The 13487-nt window shown below is 38.7% G+C and overlaps 1 protein-coding gene across 2 annotated transcripts in view; it reads left to right on the forward strand.

Annotated features, from left to right (window-relative positions):
* FBXL7 (F-box and leucine rich repeat protein 7) overlaps positions 1 to 13487 on the forward strand; it is a 444772-nt gene that overhangs the window by 321116 nt on the left and 110169 nt on the right. The window lies entirely within an intron of this gene.

The following is a 13487-nucleotide window of genomic DNA, read 5'->3' on the forward strand; positions in this document are numbered from 1 at the left end:
CTTGAAGGGGAACCACCATTTATTTAGGGACAAGCCTTGGGCATTCCATAGCAGCCCAACGAAACATTCCATACACATCCTTTATGTCATTCAAAAAAAGAAAGTCAACCACTTCAGTAGAGCTGTAGTTTTTCTTTCTGAAGCAGACATCACAAGATGTTTATAGTTTGTGACCATCTCTCCTAACCTAAATATTAAAATAGTTAGTTTTATGATTTAATATGGTTTATTTTTATTAGAATACTTTACATTTTGTAATCTATTTTCACTGAATCTTTCTTCTTCTACTTTCCCATGGTTAAAATAAAATTTTAAAAACTGAATAGTTAGCGATTAGGAAAAAAGTATACTGTGACTTACCATCTGTGGTTTGGTAAACAGGGTGATAGCTCTTTTAGATTCTGAAATTCTTCTCATAAATGTAAGTCCACAGTTTTTGAATTTGGTAACTATAAATATGCTACACTCTGAAATTTGAAGTATCAGATTGAAATATAACATTTTAAAATGTTTATGGTTTTAACTCAAGGGTCTATCTAAGGGCCAAGCCATCAGTCTGGATGAAAAAATGACATCTGATTACAAATTCTTTCAAAAAAACTTATCACCATAGCCCTCTTTGGAAGTTTTATAAATAGTCCACACAGGGCCCCAAAGGCCCTGTTCAACCCCTAAGGTCACTTAGTGTCAACCATAAAAATTTCCAGGAGAAAGTAATCCATTCAGGAAAAAATGGTATATTTAATTGTAGGATTTTAAAAGAAAGCTAAGTTCTTAATGGTAATGTAAATATTTGATGAGATTTGCTTAAGCATCTACTCAGAGCAATAATTCAACTTCTATGAATATAAAAAATATACTTCACTCTTATTAATTTATTTTAAATTGAGAAGTTATTTGGGAATTGAAGTAGTTGGAAGGCTGGACTCCTTTTTGCAGGCTATGAGTAAAACACCAAGAAGAAAGTAGAAGTTTCTCAAGATGACCTACCTAAAAACCTCATTACTAGAGAATCACATTTTACAAGTGATAGGATCCTTGGAGGGTATCTGATCCAATGCCATAATTTATAAATTTAGTAATTGAAATCTAGGAAAAGCAAAATGACTTTAAATACACATTGAGTAACTTAACAGAAATCTTTAAAACTTAAAAATATATCTGCTTGATTTGTTGCAATAATTTTTCAGTTGCTTTGTTTTTACGCTCCACAAACTAGTTGTTTTTATTCTCTAAAATAATATAAAGTCTGCCTCTTTGATGGTGTTTATTGTCTACTTAGCATCAAGGCAGAAAAGGAAAAAAAAAAGAAAAAAAGCCAAACTCCCCCAGCAGTCACACTGAATGTGTTGATCTGTGGATGATTCATCTCAAAAGGACTTTCCCATGTGTCTGTTTCAGTTAACTTTGGCGAATAAAACAAAAGCAAAATAAATCTCTGAAAAACTTAGTGCAAATAACCTAGAAATAAATTATTGTTTTAAAATGGCTTGCAAAATCAGGGAGTCAGCCATGAATGGGAAGGAGTTTAAAAGATTTTGAATGGAGAAGTGGTTTTAGGGCAGAGACCCAGATTTACCTCCCACCTTGGAGCCCCTTTGGGAGTGTGGGTGCTCCAGTAACCCCCAGGTTGGGACAACAAAATAACAGGGCTTTTCCCAACAAACCTAGACATCTGGCCACCCTGTTATTTAGGTAGATGAGCACAGCAGGAATCTATGGGACACACTAAACTAATCATGGACCAATGAGTATGAGTCTCCCAAATACACCTGCCAACAAGAGTGGGGTCCTGCTCATAGACAAAAGCAGCCTTCATTGGAAAAGTGGCCGAAGCACCACGGAGAGAGGAGGAGAGCTGAGCTCCAACTTCCCTGCCTCTATAACTCGTCTCCCAGTCCACCTCTCTGCACCGAAGAGGCCCAACCTGTCAAATGGTAAAGAAAAACAAAATGAGCATTTTGCCTGCAACGAAGCCGACTGGAGGTGAGACACGCCAAGACGGCAGTGACATTAGGCTACCCTCTCCCACATGCTTTGGACAAACCGTTGTCCTGTGTGTGCTGGGAAGGAGAGGTTTGTAGACAGGTAAGAGCTGTGGTTCTAGAACTCGGAGAGACCTCCTGTGGAGAAGCAGGAAGCTCTGCACTGGCTGAGAGGAAAGCATAGCTGCAATCACCCATGGGCAAAGCCCAGTGCATTCTGATTATATGTTGATCAGTGGGTTTAAATTGTGTAATCTGATGATAATAAATATTCAGCATTCCTGTCCAGAATGTTAAATTGCAAACTGATTTTAATAAAATTCCCCTAACTGAAAGTATCTGCTTTTGCCCTGCCCCCCCCCAGTACCTGCTTTCCTTTGACATTTCTGAAGAAGGAATCAAAAATTGGACTTCCAAACTCTCAAGCATAATTTCCAGAAATAGAGGCCACTTAATCCTCATAAGCATGATAGAAACTGATTTCTACCAGTGAGGCACCCCCAGAAGCAATGTAGGGTGGGCATTTTTTTTCCAGTAAGTAACACCTGAGTCTGACTGAGCAAATAAATATTAAAACTCAATTCGTTCTGGTTCTAGAGCTGAAAAATTGGGCACCTTCTCAGATATAGTCAAAGCGAAGGCTCAGCAACCCAACATATAGGGTGTCTGGCCATCCGCCATGTCTCTTTCCGTGACCACAGACCAGGATTTGGCAGTTGAGACAAGACGGCTGCCCCAGGTCTGTCAGCAGCGCGGGACACGTCTGTGCTAGAAACCTCTCACGCACTCCTGAAGACCAGACAATTTATTATTTCCCTGTTTTCCAAATAACCTCAAATATATGTGTGGAAGTGACCTAAACCCTTGACTACTCCCTGTCGGGTCCTCAGTAGGCAGTTTTCTTTCAGTTTCCTTCATTGTCTTTCTCAGTGTAGCATCAAATTCTGAGTATCTTCTTAAGGCCAAGCATTCAGTTTCTGCTGATCTTCCTTTGTATTTAAATAGAATAAGAAGAGCACCTGAATTTTTGCATCTGTATTTCCAGGGTAGATCCTTCCATCCCTGGCCGTGGATTTCTGATGGTCTAGGATGGTTTTTATCCTGGAGCCCAGCCCCTTTCTCACACTCTGACTAGATTTGCCCCTCCCTGGTCTTCAGCTGACTTTTGCACAGCCTACATGCAAAAGATCCCAGGTGTACACCCCTGGGATCTTCTGGTTCCTCAATAACTATTAGAGTGAATCATGGCAGTGGGGCCCTAATGATAATGAAGGATGTAGCCTCTGTCCCTCCCCCCTTTCCCTACCCAGAACCCAACATGTGAAAAAACAACTACAGCTCAATAAATTATGATATAAGAAAGCTTTGTCCAAAGTGTCTGGACTCCCAGTGGTAATCCCCTCACTGAATTTCCCTTGTAAGTGAAGGCTTTGATGCTCTATGCAAGCAAGGCCTTGGTTGGTGTTGTGTTCTACTTATCACCAGCTCTTGGATAGTTCCTGCACATAGTAGGGACTCAATGTATAGAATCTAATTGCAGCACAACCTGTGAGCTTGTGGAGGCATCTTCTTTTCCGTTAACCGCTGCCTTTCACAGTTCACGTGGGCACCTCTTTAAAAGTCTGTGTGTGTAAAATATACCATTTCGCCCATCTTGGGCTTTTGGAGGAGACTGGCTGTTATTTACACCCAATAAACCATACAAGCTTTAGCTATTTTCCTTAAGTGGAACTCAACAAAAAAAAATGCTCTGTCTCAGTACTGTACCAAGGTGGTTGATTTAACTTTGCAGAAATACTTTCTTGCTCGTGGTTACCCAAAATCACCATTAAGTGAAGTTGCCAAAGTTAACAAAAATGTTATCTATAAATGTCTCCATATCACAGACATCTGTGTAACTGCATATGCTAAAGTAGGTTGGTGTATGTATGCCTGTGTTTTGGGATAGTATATGCACGTGGTTATTTGAATATGGAAGGTCAAAGTTGCCTGGGGCATTCCTGACCCTTCAGAGCTTTCAGACTCTACCGTATGGGTTGCCTCCCACTTAGCTCTGTGGAACTGCAGTCATGGTGATTGCAGACTCAGAATCTGGAATTTAGCAAACCTGAATTGGAATCCTGGTATAGATGCTCACCACCTATGTTCCTCTGGGCAAATTGTTTGACCTTCCTAAAATTCATTTTCACCTTAAGAATAAAGGGTGTCAATGATAGAATCTACTTCATGAGGTGGATTAAATTAGATAGAACATGTGCAGATTTTAGCACAGGGCTTAATACAAAGTGAACACTCAATAATTATTAGCCACTAATTTTACTAGACCTCCAAGAATGAATTATTATTAAAATAATTCTTTTCATATAAATGTTTTACCATTCCAGATGGCTCAAATCATTTTAAAGAAAAAAATGATAAAACCTTTGGCAGAAGAGCAATAGCTGGACTAAAACACAGGAGAAGTAACTGAATTATTTGGTTGAACAGAACTGAGGCATTAAGTGAAAATGAAAAGACAAAAGATGAGAAAAGATGACTTCAAAATCATTTTTATTTGCAGAAATGAAGAAATGTGAACATGGTCCTTTGAAACAGTACTCTGAGTGTTATCTATTTCATCACCCTTAATTTCTTTCCATAGTGATACAAATGACAGATGACATTCCCTTGTGCAACATATACCTGTGAGTCTGGATCCCAGAATTTCTTTCCAAACACAAAGTATTTTGTTGAATAGTTTAGCAAATAGCACCCCAGTCTATTTTGGTATGGCATTTATTTTTTTAAAATGTAAGTACATATCAGTAATGAAGTCAGACAATAAATGATCTCAAAGTTTTCATTTTATGACAAAAATTGAGACAAATATTTAAAATTGAAGTTCATTCCTTATTTCACTCTCACCACAAATAATAATAAGAAAGTGAATAAACATGCACAATTTTAAAATAATCATTAATGAACCTATTTTATATTTAAAAATACATACATGGAATACAGGTTTGAACATATTGATATAAATATCACAATTGCAAATTTGAGTCACATCATTATTTTATCTGTCTTTTTTTTTTCAGTGAAAGCTGGTATATTGTTATGGTTCAGCTTCTGTATTTTTCCATTATAAGTCTTATTAAAACTGAAATTAAAATTTTAATATGTGGATGGGGAAACATTGCATGTGCTTTTTTATCTTTTCAGTCTTTTTTTTTTTAATCAATCCTTGAGAAATTAAAACAAATCTCAGGAGAGTCTATGAATCTCCAGCTCACAAGCCTAAAGTAAATTATGATCCTCACAATTATTAATCATATTTTTAGTAGCTTATATGGTCAGATGCAAAGATAGGATAGGACATAGGTTTGTGCCTTTCACTCCACACATCTTTATAATTATCAGATAGTTTTCTGTTCCAATGAATCTTTAAGGTGTATATGGAAAAATCTTCCATTATCAGATTGTCTTAAGAAATACTGGATGAGACCAAATTTCACACATTCCTTCAATATGCTACTGTGCACAGGAAATTCCAGGAAGATACTATGGGATCCTGAACTTGCCAAAAAAACTAAAATGCTCCACCTCATCCCAATAACATGTACCCTTTAATAATAACCCCAGAACAGTCTTCCTTGGAGCACTTGCTTGGTAAATAACAGCTGTCCCCAGCTCCACACCTGCAGCCCCACCTTGGAGCTGTGTTCTTCCCTGCCTGGTCCCAGCCCTCCCCATGGAGAAGTCCCGTCTCTGATGAGCAGTCCTTTCCAACTCTGCCCGCCTCTCCAAAATAAACTCTTAACTTGCTACAGGACTTGTCTTTAGACATTTAATAATTTTTTTAAATAATAACTTTCCCGTTTCTGCATTCTACCTGCAGTTTTCCCACCAGTCTCCTCACTCCAGGTTTGGAGGCACTATTCCTGGGTCTTTTTTTCTCTGATTGGTTGCCACTGGGTAACATTTTTGCAGCTAATTATCTCCTTGTTTGGAAGGAATGAAGAAAGGGCGGGGATGCAATGCAATGCCTCTTGGAGGGATGCAAACATAAATGTAGGACTTTGAATGGAGTTCCAGTGCTGAATAGCTATCCAACCTCCTTGGAAACAAAATTCTTTGAGGATTTAAAATGCAGGCAAACTTGCTAAGCTCTTCAGGACTTGGGCATCTTTAATAGCAGTTAGGGACTTTCACTGAACTGTTGCATTATTTACAGTGGGTCCTTAGCAGAGCAGGGTCTTGTGAATTAATCCCTATTTAATGAGAAATATTTGAAGGTGATGAGTGTATTCTGCTGCTGATGGGAAAATTCTGCCTTGATAGATTATTTTTGGAACACATTAAAGTTTACTCAATCAAGACACTTGACCATTTAGGAAAAGACAGTTTTGTGAGGGATTGAAATAAAATACAGGATTTATACTCAGTTATTTTCATCGCCTATAAAATGTCCTACATTTGCTCTAAGGGGCTTGAATTTTCACAGTTCCTTGCTTTCATCAAACCTCCATAGCCTGCACTAAATCAAACGGCGAGATATTGGGTCCTGGCTGAAGGGGGGTTTTAGTCAAGTGACAGCCAATAACTACATGTGAGAAAATGTAATTTATTTTGGATTAATTTGCAATATGTTTTATTTCAAACTGTCTGGAGAGGGCTAGCTATGAAAATATGTTTAGAAGTGAAAAGTTCTATTGGGTTCTTACCAACATGATGCAAATTTTCCACATCTACCTCAGGAGTTAGATATAAAGCATAATTAAAATATTTTTTCAGATACTTGGAAATGTTTGGATGCTCAAAATTAAATTATTGTAATAGCTCATATTATCATTTTCTTATACTTGATCTTAACAGTCTGCTTGAATGCACTCAGAAATTAACTGGTAGAAATAAATTACCAAAATAACTTGTTTTCTTTTTAACCCAACTCCTATCCTGTTCTGTTCTTAGTTATACAAATAAAAATATTTTGTTTCTAGCTTATTTGTTTTTCTTATTGTAAATTTGAAAAGTCCCTGAGTGTGGGAGTGGAGAAGATAAAATCCATCAATAAAACAATTCCCTTTCCTCTTAAAGACTGTTGGCCTTTCTGATGCTGTGAAATGCTCTTTGGCTTTGTGCACCTGTGAAGGCCTTGCCTTGGACAATCCAGTGAACACATCATTGATTTCAAAGTCAAATCCTGATGTAAACTTGGCAATAAAGCAATGTGATATAGTGATATAAAACTACTGGATTTGATGTTAAGTGGCTACTTGTGGAGTCCTAGTCCTGATCTGGTCACCGTTTCCTCAACCATGAGATGAGGAGTTATCGGGACCTTACCCCATGGTTGCCTGCCCTCTCCCCTTGCCGTTTGGCATTGGCATCCACACCCAAATGGCAAAACACGTTTAGTTCACACTGCTGTGACACAGATATTTGACCTATGTTAGGTGCTGTCCTTAAGCTCAAAGGCGATTTAAGGATCTTGCGTTGCAGCTGTTTAGTTTTATTCTCTCTCTTTTTATTTTTAATTGTGCAGGCAGCAAGGTTGATAAGCTACACAGCAAGACAACCATGTTGAGGGTTTTGTCAGGAAATAAAAAGGAATTCCATCACCAATAAACTTTTATCAAAACAAAATTAAAAAAAGAAAACCCTGTTCTAATTTCTGGGTAGATTATTTTCATTCATTAAATCCATGAGAGGCATGTGGTTAAAAAGTGCGGTAATGGTAAGTTTCCCAGGCTTTGATGGGGTCAGTCCTCCAGCGGCTGTCAGCCTTGAGCAAGTCACATAATTAACCGAACCTCAGTTTTCTCACCAGTAAAATGGGTACAGCATCCTTGCACCAAGTCAAAATGTGGTGGAATCCAGTGCCAAGGCTTTGCTGGTGATGGAAGAACATGCCATAAAGAACAGACATTCTTTGAAAAGACAAATGATGGGATGGAGACCTTCTTTCCTAAATGCATGACTTGCTAACTTAGAAAATAAAGATATCTTCATTTTTGTTTGAATCCCAATCCCTGACCAGCTTAGTCAGGAGAGTTTGGAGTTACTATGTGGGAGTGAGGATTAAGATGTAAGAAATTTTAGAGACTGGAAGGAAGAAATAAAGAATGCTAACAGATGCAACTTGGGAAATGAAGGCAAAAGAACATGTCTCTGTGATCTCACATCATATTTTCTTTACAGCAATTCCTTATAAAGTAGAGTTACCTAGCGCCCAGGAGAGCTAAAGTAGAGTTACCTGGCTAGCATCTGTGTGCTTATCATTGGTCCCGTGGCAGACATTGAAATCTAGGATAAAAGATACCCATGTAGCATATGTTATACAACATATACATATAGGCATAGTACAAATACATATAGGCATTTTGATATGCATAATATTTACATATAAATGCATAATTTGCATGCTTAATATATAAATATGTGTATATTATAGTAATATAGTAAATAGTGTATATGCACACATATAGCTTGTGGAGAGGTAATCTGACAAAGCACTGTCTTTACTGGAGAGACTTTGTTATGTCTAACAAGTACATAAAATCTGTAGACAACAGATGTGCCACATGGCTTTTTCTTACTGGGTTTTAAACCAGTGAAAACAGAAGGGTCACTCAGTTTTTTTTTCACAGCTAGACATTAAAAGAGAAGGGAAATCATCATCTTATCCCTTCTTACCCAATGTATCTTACTGGGAAGCCCATTTCTGAGCTTTTCAGTAAATATTTCTTGATTGAGAAGGTGCACCTGTGAAGGCCTTGCCTTGGAGAATCCAGTGAACACATAATTGATTTCAAAGCCTAATCCTGATGTAAACATGGCAATAAAACAGTGTGATATAATGATATAAAACTATTGGATTTGATATTAAGTGGCTACTTGTGGGGTCCTGGTCCTGATCTGGTTAACTTAATCTAAGTCAATCCTTTTTTTAAAAAAAAAAAAAAATCCATTAAGTAAATTTATTTAACATTTAAATTTCAGAACCCTAAGATTTAAAGGATATAGAAACAGTAAAATAATTTATCATTCAAAACTGTTTTCCTTTTTCTTTAGCTTTCTGTTTTAAATGTCAATTTAAAATTGGTCATTTAATAAACACATTAGTAATAATTATTGCATAATACAATTTAGTAGGACTTAAAACTTTATAAGAGGTAAATTTGAAAGTTCCATCATTTCTTGCATGTGTATCATTTAAATTCCCATGGGGTAAGTTATAAAAATGGAAACTGTGAAGAGCATACAAGTTATGCATTTACCTGTGTATCTGAATAATAGCCAAGATCATTAGTGCATCTTCTGGAATTATCAGTAAAATGAATTATACTGATTTATTATAATTCCCTAAAGGCAGTAAAAGGGAAGCCAATTGGCTGCAAAGGAAAAGGGATACTTACACCAAGGATTAGCAAACTTTTTTCTGCAAAAGGCCAGATATTAAATATTCTTGGCTTGCCGGGCCGTGGGGTCTCTGTCACATATATTCAACTCTGCCCTGTAGGGTGAATACAGCCATGGACAACACTGAAAGAAATGGGAGTGGTGGATTTGGCCCACAGGTCTTAATTTGCAGACAGGGGTCCTACCTAACAGGCAAATAATTGTGATTTCTAATTACATTGCTGCAACTAAAAGGTGTGTGGCTCTGCTGGGTCCTGTAGCTGTATGAAAACTGAAAAAATATAATCAGTCATCTGGATGCTGTCAGCAAAGGCCAAACATCTGGATGTTTGGAAATCTAAAGTTTAAAAAACACCTATTACGTTATCATTATGATTATTACAAAGCTTTTGTGTACTTCTTTCCAAGAGTGATCTCAGCATGTTTAAAAAGCTGGAAACAAAGTCAGATATTAGCTTTTTTTTTTCTTTTCACTTTGAATCTGATATTTTAAAATAAAGGCCATTGGAGGGTAAAAGCTTTTCTAAATAAAAGACAATATATCTTTTAATATCAGATGTCCCCTTAAAGCAATCATAATTAAAGGCACAGTGGCTCTGAGTTCATTTAATGTCAACCAGTTTGCAAAAAAAAGATGTTATGTCAGAAGATCCAAGCAGCCATGAGGGAACACACCTGCAGCCACCATCCAATAACTTCCCAGCTTGAATCCGATGAGATTTCTAATGCTGGAAAGAAAATGTTCCAAGACAGTAATGACTTCAGAAGGAGATGATGCAGAGTCACAGCTTCCTAGTTTTTGTTGTCATGTTCATCTTAAATCATCTTAAATGAGTGTGGAAAATATGTCCTGTGATTTCTCCTCCTTCTCCAAACAGTATTGGAAGGCAAGGCTGCACCCTGTGTCCGGTGCTAGAATACAAATTGACCAGCTCTGTTTCGTGGGAAGTCCAGTGAAAATAAATGCCAGGGTTGTTTTTGTTTTGCATTTTTGTTTTTGCAAATGCAAGTAGACAGAGTCTTTGTTTGTTTATGGAATGAACTCACACTTAAATTTAGAGATGCTTCTATCATTATTTTACAGGGTGGAAAAGATTGCTGGCTGCTTGGATCTCTTGCCGGCACCAGCACCGTATGTTATGTGGTGACACCCCCACCGTGTTGTGCCCCTGCCCCAGGTCTGTGCTCCTCCGTGCCCAGCCTCACCTCCTCTCAGGTGTCATCATTGGCCCAAATGTCCTCCTCCCTGATGAGGCCCCTCCTGGCACATGGTTTCTAGAGGACCTCCCTTCTCTCTTCCCTGAGCTTGCTCCATCGTTTATCTCTGTCTTACCTTCACTTTACCATGCCTTGCCCTCTCCTCTATTTCATCATGAAAACTTAGCCTATGGGAATCCTGTATGTTATGCATGATTCTTCTGTACAATCACAACTTCTCTAATAAAGGGGAAAAAAATGCTTATTCAAACCTCTCCCATCTTCAACACACATATCACACCCAAACACATGAATACATGACCACACACACACACACATTCAGACACTCACACACACACACACACAGACACACCCTCAACTTTGCCTCCTACAGTTCAAGTGCTGTCTCTCTCCCTGCTGCCCTTCAGAGCCAGGGGCCATTAAGAAACCCCACCCAGACCTCCCTAACCCTTCTCCGAGTCTGGTGGATATTTGTAGGTTTTCTCTGCAAAGTCCAGTTTCATTTTTCCCATTTCCTAGCAACGGTATCTGGATTCTCTCCTCTCAGTCTTATGCTTTTAGTTTTTAGGACTTGGCCTCACCCCCAAATCTAGTTAGGGTTCCTGCATTTTCTGCATTGGGAACAAGGAATGGTCAGGAATGGCCCCTGGCCCCGTGCAGGATGGGGAGAGGGAATGAATGCCAGGACTTGAATGGGGTCTAGGACAAGAGCAGCTCCTGTTTCCTGCCATGGGTCTTGGCTCTGGCTGCACCTTAGGGTCATCTAAGGAGTTTGTTAGAAAATGCCAATGTGTGCACTCCCCGAAATCCTGGTGTGATTGGTCTGGCATAGTAAGTACTATGATACATATGAGCTGCTACCTGTTGGAAAGCCATCTCCCCAATGGCAAGGATACCCCTTACTCAACTGGCTCTTATCCCACAGAAGAGGGCCTGCCACATGTAGGGCTTGTAAACGCTTTCTTAACTGAACAGCTGCATTGTGAATTAATTTCCAAGGGTAAATGTGGTAAATTGTATCATGTACTCCAATAAAAGACACGTTCTTAATCTTAATCCACTTTCTGTGGGTGTGAACCCATTTGTATGTAGGATTAAAAAATTAAATATGTTCTGGTGTGTCAGGGCAGGGACTCATTTGTGAATAAGATCTTCAAAGACCCTATTTGAGGTATGAGAGCAGACCTTAGTCCACATGACTGCAGGCCTTGTTAAGGGGAAATGTGGAGCCAGTCCGAGAAACCAGAAGTCAGCAGAAACCAGAAGTCAGCAGAAATCGGAAGTCAGCAGAAACCGGAAGTCTGCAGAAATTGGAAGTCAGCGGGAACTGGAGAAGCAGACACAAGAGAGAACCAACGCCAGAGTGCTTCCACCCGTGGCTTGTCGAGACCTTGGTTTTAAGCCAAAATATTCCCATTGCTGAAGCCATTCAGTAGGTGATATTTGTCATAGCAACCCTGTCAAACTAAGACAGTAAGACATCATTAAAAGTTATTAGAATCATAAATTTTCTTATATTACCCAATGGAGGTTCATTCCTTAAAATAGTTTGTCAGATTATTAGCGTCAGTCTTCCTGATTTTCTGTTGTGAAGATTTTTTTGAATTTCATAATTATCTTTGAATTATTTCTTGCATAATTCCTAAGAAGGCCCTATATCAAGTTGCTATAAAATGGCAGCTCCCAATAAAGCTTTGTAGAATGAGAAAAGTATTCATTCAGATGCACCAGGCTTGGAATTCCAACCTGCCACTTACTAACTAAAGGATCTTGGACAATTTACTCACCCTCCTAGAATGTTGTTTTACTTCGCTTTGAAAATTAATAATATTAACACTGGCAACTGTTTACTAGGAAAAAAAGAAGACTTTTTTTTCTAAGTTTTCAAGAGGATGAGCCAAAGTGCCTGAGAGGGTCCCCATTTCCCTCCTACCCTTGCAGGGCCTGAATTGGCTAATATCTAAACGTTCAGTTCCAGTGAATTTCAAATCCTCGATTAACTTCAGTCTTGGGGATGATCGTAAGAAGCATGCCATTTTTGACCAAGTTCCTTTTGCTGCCTTAATAAAAATCATCTTACGTGGGGCCAAGGTGGACCAATCTTAAGCCAAGTTATGTCTCTGAGAAAGGATGCTGAGCAGAGGGGACAGACCCAGGTCTTGGGGTGGTCTGGCTACTTGCTGTTGAGCAGCTTGGCTGGCCTTTCCTCCCTGAGAGCTCCCAGTTTAAGAAGCCTGAATTTTTCTCCATTCCATATTCCAGTGGTTTCATTATTTTAATTATTGCATTTAGAAAAGTAACAGTCCCCCCATCTTTTTCTACTTCTAAATACCATTAACATTCCAATTGATATGACTCTTTATTTTCTTAATAGTTATTAAGATTTGTGTGATAGTAGCCAGCCCCTAAATATTGCTTAGTATGTAACACACACTGTTCTACTCACTGAAGATGTGCATTAACTCATCTCTCACAAGAATCCTATTATTTTTCCCATTTTATAGATGAAGAAACTGAGGCACATGAGAAGAAAGCAGAGGTTCTCAGATGTTTGAGCATGCATAAGAAGTCAATTGGAGGGCTTGTTAAAATAGATAAATAGATTGCTGGTCCCCACCTTCAGAGTTTCTGGTTTAGGAAGCCTGGGGTGAGGTCTCATAATCTGCATTTCTAGAAGGTTCCCAGGTGATGCTAATGTTCCTGATCCAGGGACCAGTGAGAGCTGCTGAGATAAAGTAACTTGCCCAGGGCCACACAGCTGGTGAATGGATTTGAAACCAGGCAGTCAGGCTCCAGGAGCTTTTGTGTAACCTCCTGTATAATAGACAAGCCTGAATGCATGTTTCTAGCTTTCTGCTATATAATGTGTATGTCTATGTGGGT

Source organism: Choloepus didactylus, chromosome 11, assembly GCF_015220235.1.
Source record: "Choloepus didactylus isolate mChoDid1 chromosome 11, mChoDid1.pri, whole genome shotgun sequence".
NCBI classification, from domain to species: domain Eukaryota; kingdom Metazoa; phylum Chordata; class Mammalia; order Pilosa; family Megalonychidae; genus Choloepus; species Choloepus didactylus.